This window comes from Beta vulgaris, chromosome 5 (assembly GCF_026745355.1).
Source record: "Beta vulgaris subsp. vulgaris cultivar EL10 chromosome 5, EL10.2, whole genome shotgun sequence".
Classification (NCBI taxonomy): Eukaryota; Viridiplantae; Streptophyta; class Magnoliopsida; order Caryophyllales; family Amaranthaceae; genus Beta; species Beta vulgaris.
This window is the reverse complement of record NC_079206.1, coordinates 43330476-43349765: the sequence shown is the minus strand read 5'-3', so window position 1 is coordinate 43349765 and position 19290 is coordinate 43330476. Positions and strand designations below refer to the sequence as shown.

Genomic DNA, 19290 nt, shown 5'->3' with positions numbered 1-19290 from the left:
GTTTTTAAAATCAAAAGGAAAACATTTATTAGTTGTTCAAATATATGTTTGATATTATATTTGGTGCCACTAATGAATCTTTGTGCAAGGACTTTGCTAATCTCATGAGTAAAGAATTTGAAATGAGTATGATGGGTGAGCTCAACTTCTTCTTGGGGTTGCAAATCAAGCAAACAGAAGAAGGAATCTACATCCATCAACAAAAGTACATAAAGGAACTATTGAAAAAGTATGGTTTGGAAGCATCCAAAGTAAATCATACACCTATGGGAATCTCAACCAGATTGGATGAAGATTCTATAGGAACAAGTGTGGATCAAACCAAGTATCGAGGTATGATTGGCTCATTACTATATCTAACTGCAAGTCGTCCTGATATTGCTTTCAGTGTAGGTTATGTGCAAGGTTTCAAGCCAATCCAAAGGAATCTCATCTCACAGCTGTGAAGAGAATCCTAAGATACCTCAAGGGAACAGATGATTTAAGCCTATTCTATTCGAGAAGTGATACCTTTGAATTGAAAGGATTTGCGGATGCTGACTATGCAGGAGATCTGGTCAATAGAAGAGTACATCAGGTATGGTTCAGTTCCTTAGTCATAGTTTAGTTTCTTGGAGCACCAAGAAGCAAAACACAGTTGCTTTATCAACAGAGGCTGAATATGTTGCAGCAGCAGCATGTTGTTCCCAAATGCTATGGATAAAACAACAACTACGTGACTATGGAATCTACTTTGAATGTGTTCCCATCTATTGTGATAATACTAGTGCTATTAGTATTTCTAAAGATCCCGTCATCATTCAAGAGTCAAACACATCCATATTAGGCATCACTTTCTGAAAGATAATGTTGAAAAGGGTCTTATTAAAATGGAATCCTGTGAGACTGAACGTCAAATTGCAGACATCTTGACAAAACCTTAAATAGAGATAGGTTTGAGAAATTGAGACTTGAACTTGGCTTAATCAAATTGAAATGATTGCTACATATTCCCCTTTGTGTTAATTCTTTGGCATTAAGTCTGGATGTGCATATTTGATGTTTTATTTGCTTAAATACATCACAATTCTTATATGATTATTTCATATGTATAAGTAAAAATGTCTGAAAACTGCTCACCAATGTCCAATAATATTCCCCTTATTGTTCATAGGACAATTCTATGCCTTAAGTGATGAAAAGGATTAAAAGAATTAATGGAGTTCCAAAGTAGCAAAATTTCATTGTTTCCATTCATTGTTCCCAAACGCTGTTCCCAGCGTATTGATTAGAATTTTTTCTTTTCAAAATTCGAAAAACCATAAATATTCAGTTCAGATTTCATTTCCAAAAAATCCGAATTTTCCTTATATCTCTCAAGTTAGTTGAAGATATCTTTTTAAATTAGATAGATTTTTTTTCTTCCCCATAAAACGTGTAAATACACGGTTTTATTTATTTATTCCTTCCTTAAACAAAACAAATTTTTCCTTCCTTCTCATAAAACCGAAAATACTCCACAAAATATGACTACCAAAAACACTTCTCACTCTCTCTCCTCCCACAAAGCCGAAAAACCCTCTCCTTCATCCACTAAAATTGAATCACCACACCCATGGATATTTCTCCCAATTCTTCATCAGAATTCTAAGGAAAAGGAAGAAAAGAAGAACGGTTGAAATGGAGGTTGAAGAAGCTCATGCAACAGTGAGGGGGAATCAGATGTTCCCGAGAGAGGAACAACTCGGGTTGCTCGAAAAAATTCCACAACTAGGTATGTGCATGGACTTTTTATTGATGTTTCTTGGTGCAAAAGAGTAAATTTCGTCAATTGCTTAATATGATTAAGTTTCAAGGTGGGAAAACTTTTTTGTGAAATGTTATGGAAATAGTTTATTCCTAAATTGATGGATGAATTTTGTGAAAACTTTTCCATGGATGAAGAAGGAAATTGTTCCACTTGGTAAAGGAACTCAAATAGATTTTAATGCTAAAATTTGGGTAAATGCTTGGTGTTCCCGTGAGAGGAACGATGTTTATTTCAAGAAACAACGTGGTTCTATCCATTTTCGGACATTTCTTTGATCAATTATTGTTAAATAGGTGGTCAAAAGGGAAAAACATTTCTTGATCTAATCTTCTTTCCTCCCAACAAAATTTTTTCACATCCTCAAGAAAGCTTTATGCCTCGTCTTTCCAAAGTGCTCAAGTTAGCATGTTGGATTTAATTTACATTCATTGTTTAGCCTCTCACAAACACATAAACTTTCCTTTTAATGATTCAACACTTTGAGTCATTGCATTGAAAATGGATTTGTTGTTGGATATGGAGCTTAGTAACCGAAATTCTACTTAAGTTTAAGTGAAAATTTCGGGAACTCAGTCCATTGGGTATCCACGGGAAATATGTTGAATGTGCGTGCCTTGAATAACTTGAATGTTTGTGTTGTGAATGGAGAAGTTATAAGGGAGGCTAACTTGATGATGATGAGGATGATATGGAATGATGGATGATGAGTGGAAGAGAAGAAGAAGAAGAAAAAAGTTGAAGAGAAGAATAATGAAAAGGCCGAAAAAGAAAAAGAAAAGAAAAATCAAAAAGAAAAGAAAAATCAAAAAGAAAAGAAGAACTAAGAAGAAAGGGAAGAAGGTGGTTGATGAGGTGGTGAAACCGGTTTGAAAGCACTAGAGCTAGTCAAAGGTTCAAAAATGAAAGTGCTTAATTTTCCTTTCTTGATGCCGAAGAAAGTTTGAGGAAGATGAAGTAAAGGTGATTGATAGGGAAGATTATGAATCTAACCTACCTCCTTCTAGGGAACCGACTCCTGTTCCCATGGAAACCAATCCTCCTTTTCCTCCATCTCCACAAAAATCTGCCTCACCCTCTACCCTAGCACCACAAATGATCCTATCCCTCCCTCTACCTCAAAACCCTCCTGTTCTGTTCCTAAAGCTAAGAAACAGGTGTGTTCCCATTCTAGAGGAACAACCTGCTGTTCCCAAACCTAAGGAACAAACAGCGCAACCCAATCCTTCTCAAGCTCCCTCGTCTTCTCAAAATCCTACCATTGGTTCTACATATACTCTAGCTCATGCTAGAAGGTTGGATTCTTTGTTTTCCTTGGTTATGGGTCATTCGGAAGCAATGATGGAGTTTGCTACGGAAGCTAAGGATTTAAATGGGTTGGTAAAAGGGGTTATGAGCAAAGTTGACAAAGCCTTGGATGGACAACAAGAAATTATGGCTCGGCTTGGTGAACTTTCTTCCTCGTTCAAGCATGAACTCTAGATTGTTGAAGTTGGAAGACATTGTGCTCAAGGGAAATGATACATTGGCCGAAAATCATCAAGAAGTGATGGCAAAGCTTCATGATGTGGTGGAAGAAGTAGAACAACCTCCCTCTCCTAAATCATAAACTTTTCTCTTTAGTTTGTTTTATTTTGTGTGGGAACATGAACTTTGTTTAATATTTGTCTTTTCTATCCTTCTCCTTTAATCATGCTACAATGGAACTTATTATTTGATAATTCTAAGTTTGATCTTTTTGCATGTGTGCGTCTAAATGAATGGCTAATATTCTTGGATTGCGGTTTTTGAGAGTTGAATGCTTTATTTGCTTATACTAACCAACTTATTTCTTACAAGTTTGTGGTGTGATGTGTTTAGTGAATAATATTCATCTTTTTGAAATCGTGGACTATGTTTTTGAAGATGCCAAAGGGGGAAAGATAAGGCAAATCAGAGTAAATTTTTTTTGTCATGAATTATGTTCTCATATTTCGACTTTACAAAATAAAATAACGAGTCTATAATACTTAATTTAACTTGGTTACATACTTTGTTAAAATTGTTTTATATGACTTATGTATATTTTAGTATATGCCTTTTGTTGCCATCTTCAAAAAGGGGGAAATTGTTGACCCTTGAGTTTTGAAGATGACCTAACCACAAAAGACATAGTATATTTTATTTATGTTGTTGCAAGGTAATTCATGCTCGAGCTAAGAGAATACTTGATTGAAGATTAAAGCGGAGAATTAATCAAGATCGAAGTAAAGATGTTCGAGAGAATGAAGAATCAAGCATGGAATGAAGATTAGAATACATTAGGGTATTTATTAATCTTCTTGTTAAGGTTGAGTAAAGCTTTATTAAGTTCGTGGTGAATTCTCAAAGGAACTTGGTTCTGTTCCCATGAAAGGAACAGACCTGGCACTATAGGAACAAGGCTTAGGAACAAGACTTAATAATTAGGGAACAAGACTTAAAACTAATTTAGGAACTTTGTGACTAATATTGTGCGCCTAAGAAATTGTGCCCAATATAGTTGTTAGAGTTTTTAGGGATATTTGACTAAGATCCATATTTTAGGAAGTTAGTTTAAGTTTGTTAGGAAAATATTTTAAAAAGATTTTCTGATTTTAAATTAACTGATTTTCAAATTTTATGTTTTTAAAATATATATTTTATCTTTTATATTTTATTTAAAAGATTTAGTTTTCGAAAAATTAATATTTCCGGTTTTTAAAATGTTTCGGATTTTTGAAATAAAAACTGTTTTCCGGTTTTATAAAAGATTTTGAAAAAGATATTTTTCCTAAAAACTAGCTAAAGTATTTTATTTATTTATTTCCTAAAACTAGATTACACGCCTAAAGTTTACTGCTACAGTTTTGAGTTAGTGGATTTAGTGGCTTAAGTTAATTATCCTCCAAGTATTTAATTAATTAAATAAGTTTAATTATTCTCCAAGTTTGCAAAACCACGTAATTGTTACTGCTTCTATGAATGAAGTAGTGGATTAGTGGATGCTTACATGACATGGAATAATTAATTTAATTTAATTAATTAATTAAACATCATGGAGAACATGTGATAATGGTCTAAGTTAGTGGAAACATGTCTTGTCTTAATGTCTATAAATAGGCGCCTAATTCATTTGAGAAAATGTGTCTGACTTAGTTAATTTGTCTTAAGTTATCTAAAGTGTCAGTGCCTTTCCTTAAGAGAATTCATACTTACATTAATCGAGTTTATTACTCATCCATTTTTTATAAAGTGTATTTTTGAGAAAAAGGGTTTGAGTGAACTCTTGTAAGTGTGAGAAAGCTTTGAGTGAAGCAAGAGAAAGAGAAAGAGAAAGAGAAAGGAACTTCGAGTGAAGTTTGAGAGAAAACGTCAGTTGTTGGGAACTGTCGTTGGGAACTTGAGTTGAGTGACTTAAGTTGAGAATCGAGAGAAAAGTAATAGGTTGTAATCAGAGTTGTTTTGGCCTATTATAGTGGAAAGTTGTTTAAAATCCCTTGTGGTCGAGGTTGTTTCTTCCTACTAGGCCTAGGAAGTTTTTCCTCGTAAAATCTCTCGTGTTCCCATTGTTTGTTCCCAAGTTTACTTTTAATTCCGCAATCACTATAATTCACCCCCCCCCCCTCTTATAGTGCTCATATTATACAACAGTGAGATTAATGGTTATAGAGCTCAACTGATTATGAATTGCATAAATGTGCTTGGTTTGTGTTGAAGTTTAATTTACTATTCTATATTTTTTGTATCCTATAAAGATAAGTTGTAGCTCTTGTATTTTGGAATAAAATTAGTTACTGAATGATGAAACCAAATTAGAGCAATATATATGGTTTTATATATTATATGAGATAATTTCGAAGGCAACTAATATGATATCATAAAAAGGGATCAATATACGCCTAATTAGTTTATGGGGAATTTAAAGTATTCTTTATGATTACCGATATAGTTTATTCCCATAAACAAATTAGATGATATTAATTCTTAAATACTTATATATAGGACTTTAAAATACTACATGATCAAAAGAAGTTACATTTAGTTTTTTTATACTGCAAAATAAGGATATCTATAGGTTACATTTTTATTAATGCTATTTGTTTAAATTTATTATATTAAAAGTAAAAAATCTTAAGCTCAAATTGACTTTAATATGTTTTACTTTATTCAGGTCATGTAAATAAAGGTAACATTATCTTATGTTATTATATGGCAAGGTTAATGACTTGATCTGACAAAATCGAATATCAGGTAGCACATGTGGGTAAAAACGGGTACTACGTCGCAACAAGTCTGGTAAATCCCGTCACACTTTGCAACAAGTCGGGACAATAGCATGTTGCATAGAGTTATGATTGGTTACATGTCCTAATCGGCTCAGGTATCTAATTAGGTTTGGATCGTTGTCAGGTCGCATCGCTTCAGTTATCCGACTTTTTTGGTCGGGTGTCAGCTCAGGTCATGGAGTACCAAATCAAGATCAGTTATCAATTATTAAGGGTACAGGTCAGATTCATGTGACCTGCTTTACCAAAATTTCAGGTGCAAGTCAGTTACAGGTCATTACATTTAGGTCGGGTTCTCAATTTAGCTAATTTTTTAACAGCTCTAATCAACGCCAAGGGGAAACAAAATGGGGGGTCACAATGGAAAATATGCACATAGGAACTCTAATTACTCACTCAAGTTAATTAGTCACTCACGACCTATTCTCATGGCATGAGCAATTAATTAACCCAAATCAAGAATAACATGATTAATCAAGCTTCCCTAAAATAGAAAATATCTATTTTCATGAAAATCTTAGTCTAGCAACCAAATTTAGTACATCCCTTACTTCATTTCTTGATCCTTCAATAAAGATTCCAAATATGCAAGTCAAGTGGTGATCAATCACCCAACAAACCAAATCAAGCAATTTTGATCAACAAGTTTAATAATTCATATAATTTGGACAACCTGCTAGGAACCTTGTAAATTGATTGCTTAATAATTTGTCACTAAAAATATAGTCTTTTTATGTGTTTCCTGAACCTACCTATACTAAATATTTTTAGGGTGTATTAAAACATTATATGATTATTCTTTTGCATAAAATATGTAATGAATCGATATTTAGTAAAGGCCATCAATGTAATGTATAGATGGAGAAATCGATATTTACCCTCACCCCCGAACTCAACTTTTGGTTCCTGGCCATCTATGGAGTATAGATGGAGAAATCTACATTGGATAAGTCCCTAAAATGTCCCTACCAATTCAATATCCAATCAAGTTTATGATTCTTCCTTTCAAATAAAACCTTAACAATGGGGTAGTAAAATAAACAAGCTCACACCATGTGTAGGCTTAAAGGAATAAAAATCCACACCTACAATCGTGGACCTTGTTTAGTAAAGTTGGATATTTACCTATTTACAGGTTCGTTGATTTTTTATTTAAGTGAAAAACCAAAGGTTGGTTGGTTAATAATGAATTAATGGGATTATTCTTAGATTATTTGAGTTGTTGATTAACTTATTTAATCGTAAGATAAAAATGGAAATTTTGTGTATCCATTATATTTATGTTGGTTGTATTACTTTGTGAGTCACAACAAGTAAATAATTTGTTAATAACTTAAAGTGGAAAGTGAATAGAAATAAGTTTTAGACTTGTGCACGTCTGAAGTGTTGGACTAATATGAGTTGCACTACATGTGGTAGCCTATGGCTTTTCTTGGGACCGGATTGATCACCGTGTCCTATTCTATTTAATTAGTACCTCGATATCGTTGGTCGCGGGAGTATGGAGTCGCACCCGTACTTCGTCATCGAAATTGAAGACATGATTTGATTTGGACAACTCTATCCATTTACTATTCAATTTAATTATAATTAACATATTGGTTGTGGAGTGAAGTTCAGTATAGTGAGTCTGTTATTTGTTATATTATTATTTATCTCTAATTTAATACTTATTAGTATCATGTTAGGTTTTATTTATTATTTACTATGTAGTACTCAGCTTTGTTGATTTCGTGTTTTTCTGTGTGTCGATCATGGTTGTGCCTTATTGATCATGTAATGACCCATTTGGTGAGTAGTCGTATAGGAACAATAAGCCTCAACCATTCTAGATTTGAAGATGATGCATCATTGGGTGTCTGGGAACAGTGGAGAGCTTGTGCTTAGAATATTTTTATATTTTAAATACTTTGATTTAATATAATATGGTTTGACTATGCTTTGGTTTTGTAGTTGACTCTATGGTTGACTAAGTTTATTTATGTTTTCAAAGTTATTTATTTATTTCTGCTGTAAAATTGTGAATAAGCTGAGATACGTTATCACACAGCCACACAGGCGATAATACTTTGGTAATTCTCTATGTTTTGTGGGGAAAAGATATTTATTAAAATAGAGAATTGCCAGTGTGTTACAATAAGTTGCTTCGACTAGTAAGATTTTACCCATCTTTCTTGTTAACAAGCATATCTATGTTGACAAACATAGCTCCAAAACCTAACAACAATAATATCAGAGTCCTCACATCACATATTAATAAAATCAGGCAGACACGAGTATTCAATAGTTACTGAAACATAGAGAGGCCAAGTACCTCATCCAATGCATTGTCCAACAGCTCCGCGAAATCCGCATAGAAAAGTGAATATGATAGTAGTGGTAATTAGAACTAAGGAGAAAATATAAAGTTGTTTAAGAGAAAAAAACTATCATTAGTTGGAGTTTGAATGCATATACACTACTACAAAAATGCATAAAGAGACCCCCTAAAAAACACCTTAGAGACCACTTTAGAGGTGGTCTCTAGCTCAGTGGTCTCTCAGGGTAAAAGACCACTTATTATGGGTGGTTTGTTATATTGAAAGAAGAGACCACTTTTTTAAAATAATTGGTTTTTTTATGTATTGTAGTAGGAAAAAATAAGAAGGATAAGGAACCACATAAAAAACAAATGTGGTCTCTTTCATCGTACTAAAAAACCACTTATTATTTATAGGTGGTCTCTTTATCTTTTCAAAAAAAATCACTTAGATAGAAAGGTGGTCTCTTTCGTCTTCCTAAGTACTATATTTAATTTGATATAAGAGGCCATACATTAGAACAGATGGTGTCTTTGCCTGATCATTTTTTTAACGACAAAATTGTAGCTTGTGGCTTTATTTAATTAACCTATAATTTTTATTTGATATATATTTCCTACAAAATCGCGGGCCACTTGCATTGACAAAATTCGAATAATTATATAACTTGACAAAAATTTCATTGATGCAATACCATAATTCATTACAAAAATAATATCGATATATGAAGATTCAAAAAATCAACTTCTCAAAAGATACCTAAAGCAGCCATATTTCTTTCAACTCATATGCAGAGTAAATTAATCAACTCATTGTTCTAACTAATTACCTATCTAATCCCGCTTATTAACACCTAATCAAAATCGACACTTTCTTCAGATTCCTCTTCTTCTGCTTGTTTATATTCCTCCACGTATTTGATCCATAAGTCTCTCAACTCGTCAAGCTTATTTTGAGGAAATTCAGTTGTAACTCCGCCAAAGTACTACAAAGCATTAATAAAATTATTTAAAAATAATTTTTGATAAGCAAGGGAATGGTGTTTTGAAAGAATTGATACCTTACCAGGAATCACTTGTCGCCTTTTCTCTATAGTCTCGAGCATATATCGACATATATAATATCCACAGTCCAGAGATTCTTGGGATTGACGAGGACACTTTTCATAAAGGTAATTATACAATTAGTCATATTACATATTAATTTTAAATAAGCATCAATATAAATGCATCAAAATAATAAAAAATTAGAATAACATACCTCAGGTTTTTTCCACTTAATTGTCGGATTCTTTTTCACTTTCTTAATGTCCTTTCGATATACAAGACTAAATTTTATGATTCCCCTAAAAAATTGACAAGTAAAAATTAGATGATTACTTCAATATTATGAGTTGAATATATAATGTACTTTGTATACATACTCATTTATGGCTTAAATCATATGAAGGAAGACTTACATTAGACAGTGACTTAGAAGATTGGAGTATTACATATTGTGTGTTTCGACATGTGATACAAGTGAATCCAAAAATTAAAGCTACTTTAATGTAAATCGATGATCAGACAACTAGAACAAAAGTCTCAAAACCAGTTACTGTATCCCCATGAGCTCAGAAGAAAGCATAAGGATGACCAAACGTATACTCTAGGGTGTATCAAGCAATATGCATATGTCGTAGATCAGTCATAACCCACAAAACTAAATTAAAAGATACAGAGTAGCACAGCAAAGAGACAATACCTTGAGACTCAAGATAAGTAGCACAAATGCATTGATCACATAAATTGCCAGCAATGTAATGTGGCATGAGAACGCAGCAGAAGCTCCACAATACGATTAGCATTCTCTGAGTAAAGTGTATTCTTGCCAATGAGTCCATCGGCCTTGAATTTCTCAAGTGATATCTCTGTCCAGCATTGTAGACCTATCATGCTGACCACCGTACATGCTGCTGAGATTGCTAGATAGCGCACACCCATCGCTAGCAACTACTTTATTTTCTTCAATAGGACTAAACTCCCCCAATTTCATCAGAACAAGATCAACATAACTCTTTTATCTCAAATCAGTCACCTAGTCTTGACAAAACTATAACTGGTGCCAATAAGCATTAGCACTTATAATCTCAGATTTCGACGTTTTTATTCAGCTCAGGACTAACCAACTATCCTGTGGAAGATAAGCAAAACGCGAAACCCTTGCGATCAATAAACCCAAGATAGGATGATTGTTTTCAAGGAAGAAACTAAATATGACATAACCTGCTAATAATCCTTGTAATTTTCTAGCTTTTTGCGTGAAAAAACAACAAAAGAAATCATAAACCACTAAATGTACATAACAGCTAAAGAACAAAAATCAAAATCAGGTGAATTTAAGACAGCGCAACTAACTCTTAACTTCTAAAACCCAAAATTTTCGATTCTTGAACATAAAAACTACATGTGAACACCAGATCATCAAATTATCATAAAATTCTGCAAATCCATTACCCTAATTTTTTTCATCATATACTAAACAGAATCCAAAATTTGGATAATCAAAATCAAAACTAAAAAATATAGGTATAACAAATTCACCACTGAAAATTACATAGAATACGAACAAAAATAAAATCGTAATGAAGAAATCGATCTAAGAATTAGAATTATCCTGATATGACATAAGAATTAGAATTGGATGAATATTAAATGTTGTTTTGCAGTTAGAGCATAGAGGAATGATATTGAAGACTAATTTAGGAACACCAAGTGGTTCCTCTTATAATCGAAAGAAGGATATTTTGTGATAAAAATCTAATAATTTCATATTCTGAATTTGCGCCAAACCTTCCATGATTGATGAGGCCTGACATTCATATTTGGACCAAATCCATAATTAAAGAAATATGAGAATTCAATTATACCCTAGTGTCCAATTCCAAAAATTCAAATTAATATACATATCCAAACTACGAATAACAAACAAACAACTACAAATGCGAGATGAATTCAACACTTACCGTGATAATTCGGTCGTCGCCGATAACGCGGTGGTGGTAGACTGCAATGGAACAGAGTATACTGCGAAGTCGAGTAGCAGACTGCGATAATTCGGTCGTCGGGAAAAAGGCTGGCAAAGACGACTAGACTGCGAGGAATGTTGGCCGCCGGTGAATTCAGAGTACTGGAAACGGTAGCCGGCGAAGGAATTTGGGTGGTTTCGCGTGCAAAATAAGGCGGTTCTAATGTTACGGTATCGGTGCTCTGGGAAGAAGAATGAGATCGTGATGTGATATTGTGATCAATATCAATATAATTGTGATTAGTGAAGAAGGAATAAAATATTCCTTTTAGTTAGGGCTTTAATTTTTAAAATTGGAATAAGGCTATTAGTTAGGCGCCTTTAATTTATTTTTTTGTTTTGAAATTTAAAATTCATCCCGCTAATGTATATTTTAGGATTCCATATATTTTCTAAAATGATACAAAATCAAATTAAAATAACCACTTAACAAAAATAAGTGGTTTCTTTAATATTGGAGATTTTGAGGATGTGCAAAAAGACCACATTTCTAAAAAGGAGGTCTTTTTTATTATACTATAAGAGACCTCTCGTCTAAAAAATTAGGTGTTTTTTGATAAATAATCACTTATGTCATCAAAGTGGTCTTTTATGGGTGGTCACTTTGCCCATATTTGTAGTAGTGATACAGGACTAAACTAACAAATTTGAATAAAACGCATAGATGTTCTTACCTCCAACAGCCCACTGCGCGTGTGCCTGACACGTGTCTCTGTGCGTGATGCAAAGACGTGCGCCTAGCGCACTCTTTGCGCAACGTACAGTTGGATTTTCTATCTTTTTTTAATATTTTCTTATAAATATGCCACTATTTGTCGGATCTAAAATACACTTTTTCACGTACTCTTTGCGTCCGAATTGCGAATTCTCCCATAGTCACATAATCTCATACTTTCAAACATAAAAACACATACTTTCAAACACATATACCCATTTTTGATTGATCTGCTTCACGATCGCTCCTCCCGAAGGTTGTTACTCTATCAAACCCAAGCCACACCAATATATTCCTTATAATCCTTGAATAAATTCTCTTATTTATCTATTGAAGTTGCTAACTATTTATTTCATGATGTAGATCTTTAAATAAAAAATTCGTTCTTTTGTGCTAAAACTTCAACAATACATTGTCACCCATCCTGCATACCACATTCGAATAAAAAGAACATACTTCATAATATATAACTAGAGAAATTTAGGCCACATCAAACTATAAACACAAATATCACATAATTTAGGGAACATAAACTTCAAAACATACATTTAAGAGATATAACAACAGAAATTGCGAATTTTTAGATAGCCATCACTCATCATAATTTAGTTTAGTTCAGATCGCATAATTCAGCAAGGAAACAATAATATTGACGGGCTCGTTGTAAACACGTCAAAAATATCCAAACTACCCAATATAGGATAAGTAAAGGGTCGAGTCCATAATGAAGTAAGGTTAAGAAAGGGTTATTAATTTGCTAAGTACTATGAGCTAAATCTATTTTTGGGTTTTTTTTAAAAGATCGGTAACAAATATGAAGTTTAAGATCAGTAGGAGATCGGCAAAACAAATTAACAAGGCATAGAAAGGAGGCAAATCAAGGGTAAAGAAACTAGGGGATTATGGCATTCACCAACAATCAATCCAAGAATCCAACATCAAGCAAGGGGAACAAAATGGGGGATCAAAAAGGAAAATTATGCACATAGGAACTCTAATTACTCTCTCGAGCTAATTAGAGGAGCTTAATTAGTCACTCATGACCTATTCTCATGGCATGAGTAACTAATCTAGCCAAATCAAGAACAATATGATTAATCAAGCTTCCTTAAACTAGAAAACAACTTTTTTTCACGGAATTCCTAGTATAGCAACCAAACTTACTTTATCCTTAACTTCATCTCTCAATCGTTCACTAGGGATTATAAATATGCAAGTCAAGTAGTGATCGATCACCCAACAAACCAAATTAATCAAGTTTAACACCAAATGTTAACCCCTTAACTTAGATATAGGATCCAAAGAGTAAATGAAGGCTACGTCCTTTTCCCTTAGTAAGGAACTAATCACAAATCATGGAGATAAAGCAAACCAAAACTTGAAATAACTTCATCACCATAACCATGGAGGAAAGAGAAAAAGGGAAAAATTATCAACTAATAAAAACGACATCTAATCAAACAAAGCATAAACTAAACATGACTATAGAAAGAGGAAGTAAAATAAACAAGAAATTACCAACTTTTAATCTTGCATAAGTCAGAAAATGGAAGCTTCAAACCTTAACTTTCTCTCTCTTTAGTACCTACAGTTGGAATGCTAATAACAAATGAAATCTCTCACTAATTAGAGTGTTAGAAGTTGCTTACCCTAAAATGAGAGAAGTTTGCCATATATAGTCCGAAAATAAAACTAGGCATAATTGCAATAAAACCCTCGTACACAAGAGGGTTTAAGAGAATAATTTTTTTGGAAAGAACCCAACGATCTGGGCGGGTCCACCCACTCTCGAGCGCTCGGGTGGGTCTGACCCAGGCGGATCGTTTCATCAGTAGTGGATTCGCTTGGCTCCTTAAAGTGACCCCAACAGGTTGGCTGATCCCGACCCTTAGGTCATATTGCTTCACTTCTTTTTCTTCCTTTGAGCTCCTTAACACATCTTTCTTCGAATCCTTAGCCTTGGGCCTGTGCAATTGTCCTACGATCATGCTCTTAAATCCTGAAATCAAACCAAGCACCCAATTAGACGTATAAAATAAGAATATTGGACAACTTAAAGGAAATATAAAGCAAATTAGCCTAAAATAACCTAAAAGCTACTACAAAATCAACTAAAAACTATCAAAAAAGCCAAGCAAATAAAATATACATCAAATACATATAAAATGTCACGTAATTTAAGTCAATTGAAGCATATTTCAGAGGTTCAAGCCATTACCTCAAGTTGAAGGAAGGCTAAGAGTGGTCACTTCCTCCGAAAAACCCCAGGATCCTCCAAATCTTGTCCTAAAATCGCAAACTATGGCAAAAAAATGTTAAAGAAGTCAGATAATTTCCCTTCTGATTTTGTAGAAGAAAATATGAGAAGATAAGTTTTTCATGGGTTTGCAGATGATCTAGGAAGAAAGGAGGAAGATCGTGAAATGGAATGGGAAGGAGTTTAGTTTTGGGTTCTTGTAGAGCTGATCAAAGGTAGGCCGCCCCGTAGGTCTGAATCAAAAAATGTTCGAGTTTGGGCAAAATTTTTGGGCCCGACTCGATATTTTTCTCTGGAAAGGGCTTTGAGCAAGCCAAAAATGACTTTATAGTCTAAATTTAACTCGAAAAAGTCTGCTATTTTTGGCGCAAAAAATTGGATTTTGGGCAACAAAACTCCCCTCAATTGGCCCGGTTCGACCCGTTGTGCAAGCCGATTTTTAATAGTGCGGCTCGTCCTGTCCTGCATTTTGATTATCTATCGGTTCGTTTAAAGAGAATTAGTTGGGGAAGGATCAACTTTAATTAAGGTAAGTTAGTGAAACCTAGGTTAGATAGACTAATGTCACTGTTAACAAATACTTAACGTCTTTCATTAGACAATTCTACGATTTTAATACCACTAGGGGAAAAAAGCAGAAGGGCTACGCAAGTAGGGCTGCGCATTTTGAAAAAGCGCAGCCCTACAGTTGAAGGGCTGCGCTTTTTAAAAAAAGCTCAGCCCTTTTTTATGAAGGGTTGCACGTTTTAAAAACGCGCAGCCCTTCTGTAGTGGAAGGGCTGCGCGTTTCAAAAACGCGCAGCCCTTCCTAGAGAAGGGCTGCGCGTTTTTGAAACGCGCAGCCCTTCTCTAGGAAGGGCTGCGCCTTTTTGAAACTAGCGCAGCCCTACTATCAAATTTTTTTTTTCGATTTACTCTATGCATGCGCGCCTTTACTTCATTTTCCCACTTTCATTCTCTCTCTTCACTTCTTACTACCAAGTGCGATATTCCCACTTTCATTCTCTCTCTTCACTTCTTCGAGTGTTGCACCACCACCACCACACACCACTTTGCTGCCCTAATTCGAGCACCACCACCCTTCGCGCACAACATTTCGCGCACCCACCACCCTTCGCGCACCACCACCACTTCGCGCACCACATTTCGCGCAACACCACCCCTTCGCGCACCACCACCCCCTTCGCGCACCATATTTCGCGCACCACCACCCCTTTGCGTACCACCCCTTGCGCACCACCCCTTTGCGCACCACCCTCTTCTCTTCTCTTTTATTTTCTTCTCTTCTCCACCATTTGAGTGGTTAATTAGGTATGGATTAATTTTGTTTTTAAGTTACTTTTGTTTTGTTAATTGAATTAAATGGTTAATGTGCAATGTGGGTTTTGTCAATTGTAGGAAGAAGAGGCTAAGGAAGGCAAGTAAAGTTCCAAGTATCTCTTTTCTCTTCATTGCTCGTCGTTGGTGTTAAGAGGTAACTACTTTAACATGTAGACAAAGTTGATAATTTATTGAATGTATATGTATTTTTATAATGTATATATTATTTGTTGATATGAGATTGTATGAAAACGCAATGTGATTTAGCTATATATATGAAAATATATAAGTAGTTGTTTGAATCATCATCATATATGCCTAGATACCCGTTCAAGACTTACTCATTAGGGGTAAGTCTTGAATAGTCCCCGGTTTGGGACTGTTCTTGGACGTTTGATCTCACTTAGGTGGTGAATGTGTGTCTTCTTTTCAATTCTGAGGAAAATCTTGGCTTATCGTTTCGCTACATTGTTCTCTGGGTACATATGTAGATAAGCAATTATCTACATTGTGTACTTGGAGAACTGTAGGGAAATGCTGCCGTTTTTCCTTAGAATTGGAAAGTTGGCATATATTCACTAGTGAGATTAGACGTCCAAGGATGGGTTAGGTTGGAGTGATAAGGACCTTTGACTGCATGCATACAATTGAACATGTGACTATCTTAGCTTGTTGTATACGTGTGTGATTTGAATATGTGAGTGTATGTGTACTTTAATAATGATTGATGCATTATAATGAATGTTGTGTTTAATTATTAGAGGTGGTCTTCTTGAATGAGATGGATCGTACTTGGATGTATGGTAGTCGTGAATCGATTGAGTTTGTGAATGGGGTCTGGAATTCTGTAGAAGTGCATTAGAATATCAAACATCCTCTGGAGCAGTCGACTTTTATTGTCCTTGTTTGGATTGTAGAAATGTGAGCAAGGTTAGTAGTATACATGTGGTTAGGGAGCATGTATTTCGCCGTGGGTTTAGGCCTCAATACCATGTATGGATTTGGCATGGTGAGCAGGGGAGGTATATGGGAAGCTCTGGATTAAAGAATGATGTATGTGAAGAAAAAAGAAGGATGATGATGAGTTAGGGGATGAGAATTTGGATGATGAATTTGGAGATGATGATAGGGATCGGGTAGACGAGATGATACACGAGGTTGAAGATCAGTCGTGTAGACGACCTCGTATTTTTGAGTCTATGTCTAAGGCTGCTGAAAAGCCGTTGTATCCAGGTTGTACAAAGTACACCAAACTTTCTGCGGTGGTAACACTGTTCAACATTAAGTCGAACGCTGGTTGGACGGACTCTAGTTTCACATCGTTGTTGGAAGTTTTAGCTGAGATGCTCCCTGAAGGAAATGAACTGCCAAAGTCGTACTATTATGCGAAGAAGTTGATGTGTCCTTTGGGTTTAGAGTACGAGCGGATACATGCTTGTCCTAACGATTGTGTGCTTTATCGTAATGAGTATGAGCATTTACATGAGTGTCCACGTTGTGGATTGTCGAGGTACAAGCGTGAAGGAGCTGGAGGTAGTGAAGGACCACCAGCCAAGGTGTTGTGGTATCTACCCATAATACCTAGATTTAAGCGCATGTTCTCAATGAAAGGAGATGCGAAGAATTTGAGGTGGCATGCAGATCGTAGGAAGAAAGACGGTCTGCTCAAGCATCCGGCTGATTCGCCTGAGTGGAAAACTATCGACAGGGTGCATAAGTCATTTGGTAATGAGGATAGGAATCTGAGGCTTGGATTATGTACGGATGGCATGAACCCTTTTGGCAATCTCAGCTCGCAGCATAGCACATGGCCAGTAGTTTTAGTGGTTTATAACTTGCCTCCTTGGTTGTGCATGAAACGCAAGTACATGATGTTGTCGCTTCTTATATCGGGGCCCAAACAACCTGGAAATGACATAGATGTATACCTTCAGCCGCTTGTTGAAGATTTACAGAAGATGTGGAACGAAGGAGTGTTAGTATTTGATGCGTATGCTAATGAGATGTTCACTCTGCGTGCCATGCTTTTTTGTACTATGAACGATTATCCAGCTTATGGGAACTTATCTGGGTATAAGACTAAAGGAAAACAACCTTGCCCGATTTGTTTAGATGACATGAAATCTACACACCTTAAGGGCTGCAAACATGTGTATATGCGCACACGAAGGCTCCTCAGCCGCGACCATCCCTATCGGTTTAAGAAGAAGGCATTCGATGGGACGGTTGAAGAAGAAGTTGCTCATAAACCATTAACTGGTACTGAAGTTTATAATCAGGTGAAGGGCATTGAAACAGTCTTTGGTAAACCTGCTAGTGAGGTTGATAGACCTACAGGATTATGGAAAAAACAGTCCATTTTTTGGAAACTCCCATATTGGAAAGATCTAAAGGTCAGACATTGTTTGGATGTCATGCACATAGAGAAGAATGTTTGTGAAGCTATTATCGCGACACTTATGAATATTCCGGGTAAGACAAAAGATGTTAAGGCGTCACGACTTTACTTGGAACAAGAGGGGATTCGACCAGAGTTGTGGGCTCAGAAAAGGGACGGAAGAAAGAAGAAAAGAGGGGAGGAAAGGGTTGATGATGATGAAACACAGAAAGTAAAAAGGTGGAGGATTCGGAGAGGAATTATTTGCCACCAGCTTGCTACACGATGTCGCGTGCAGAGAAACGGATTTTTTGCGAGTCATTGTATGGCATTAAGGTCCCTACTGGCTACTCATCGAATATGAAGCGCTTTGTTACCTTAAATGGTGAGTTGAAGTTATCGAGTATGAAATCGCACGATTGTCATGTCATGATGCAAGTATTCTTACCGATTGCAATTCGTGGGATACTTCCAAAGCATGTGAGGCACACCATTACAGAACTGTGTTCATTTTTTCATTCAATCTGCAGCAAAGTCCTAGACCCGTCGACCCTCGATTCCTTGCAGACTAGAGTAGTTGAAACTCTATGCAAATTTGAGATGTATTTCCCCCCTGCATTCTTTGACATTATGGTCCATCTCATTGTCCATCTAGTTCGAGAAATTAAGCTGTGTGGTCCAGTGTTTTTGAGGTGGTGCTATCCTTTTGAGAGATATATGGGAACTTTGAAAGATAAAGTTCGTAATCCTGCACAACCAGAAGGTAGTATAATTCAAGGGATTGTGGGTGAAGAGATCAGTAATTTTGTGGCTGAGTATTTTGCTAGTGTTGATCCTGTTGGACTTCCGACATCCCGACACGAGGGCAGACTTGAGGGCAAGGGTACAATTGGTTCAAAATTGATCACACCTTCCGTAGAAAAGCGTAAACAAGCTCACTTATTTGTATTGCATCACGTACCAGATGTCCATCCTTATTTAAGTGAACATATGGAGGAATTACGTGTTAGCAATCCTGGAAAAGGAGTGAGGGCATTGACGCAAATGCATAACAAGACTTTCATTGATTGGTTTCATAAACGAGTACTCAATGATTTGGATGAAAGTGTTCCTGAAACAGTCAAGTGGTTAGCATTTGGTCCTCGTGAAGCTGTACGCTCTTATGAGGGTTATGATATTAATG

General features: G+C 35.5%; 1 long non-coding RNA gene across 1 annotated transcript; it reads right to left on the bottom strand.

The window, feature by feature from the left end:
- Positions 1–9229: 9229 nt before the first annotated feature.
- LOC125497319 (uncharacterized) lies at positions 9230–9698 on the bottom strand. The gene is made up of 3 exons (XR_007273950.2): positions 9633–9698; positions 9433–9531; positions 9230–9357 (listed from the first exon to the last, which is right to left on the bottom strand). It is a non-coding gene; the product is annotated as an uncharacterized LOC125497319 (long non-coding RNA).
- Positions 9699–19290: the final 9592 nt, after the last annotated feature.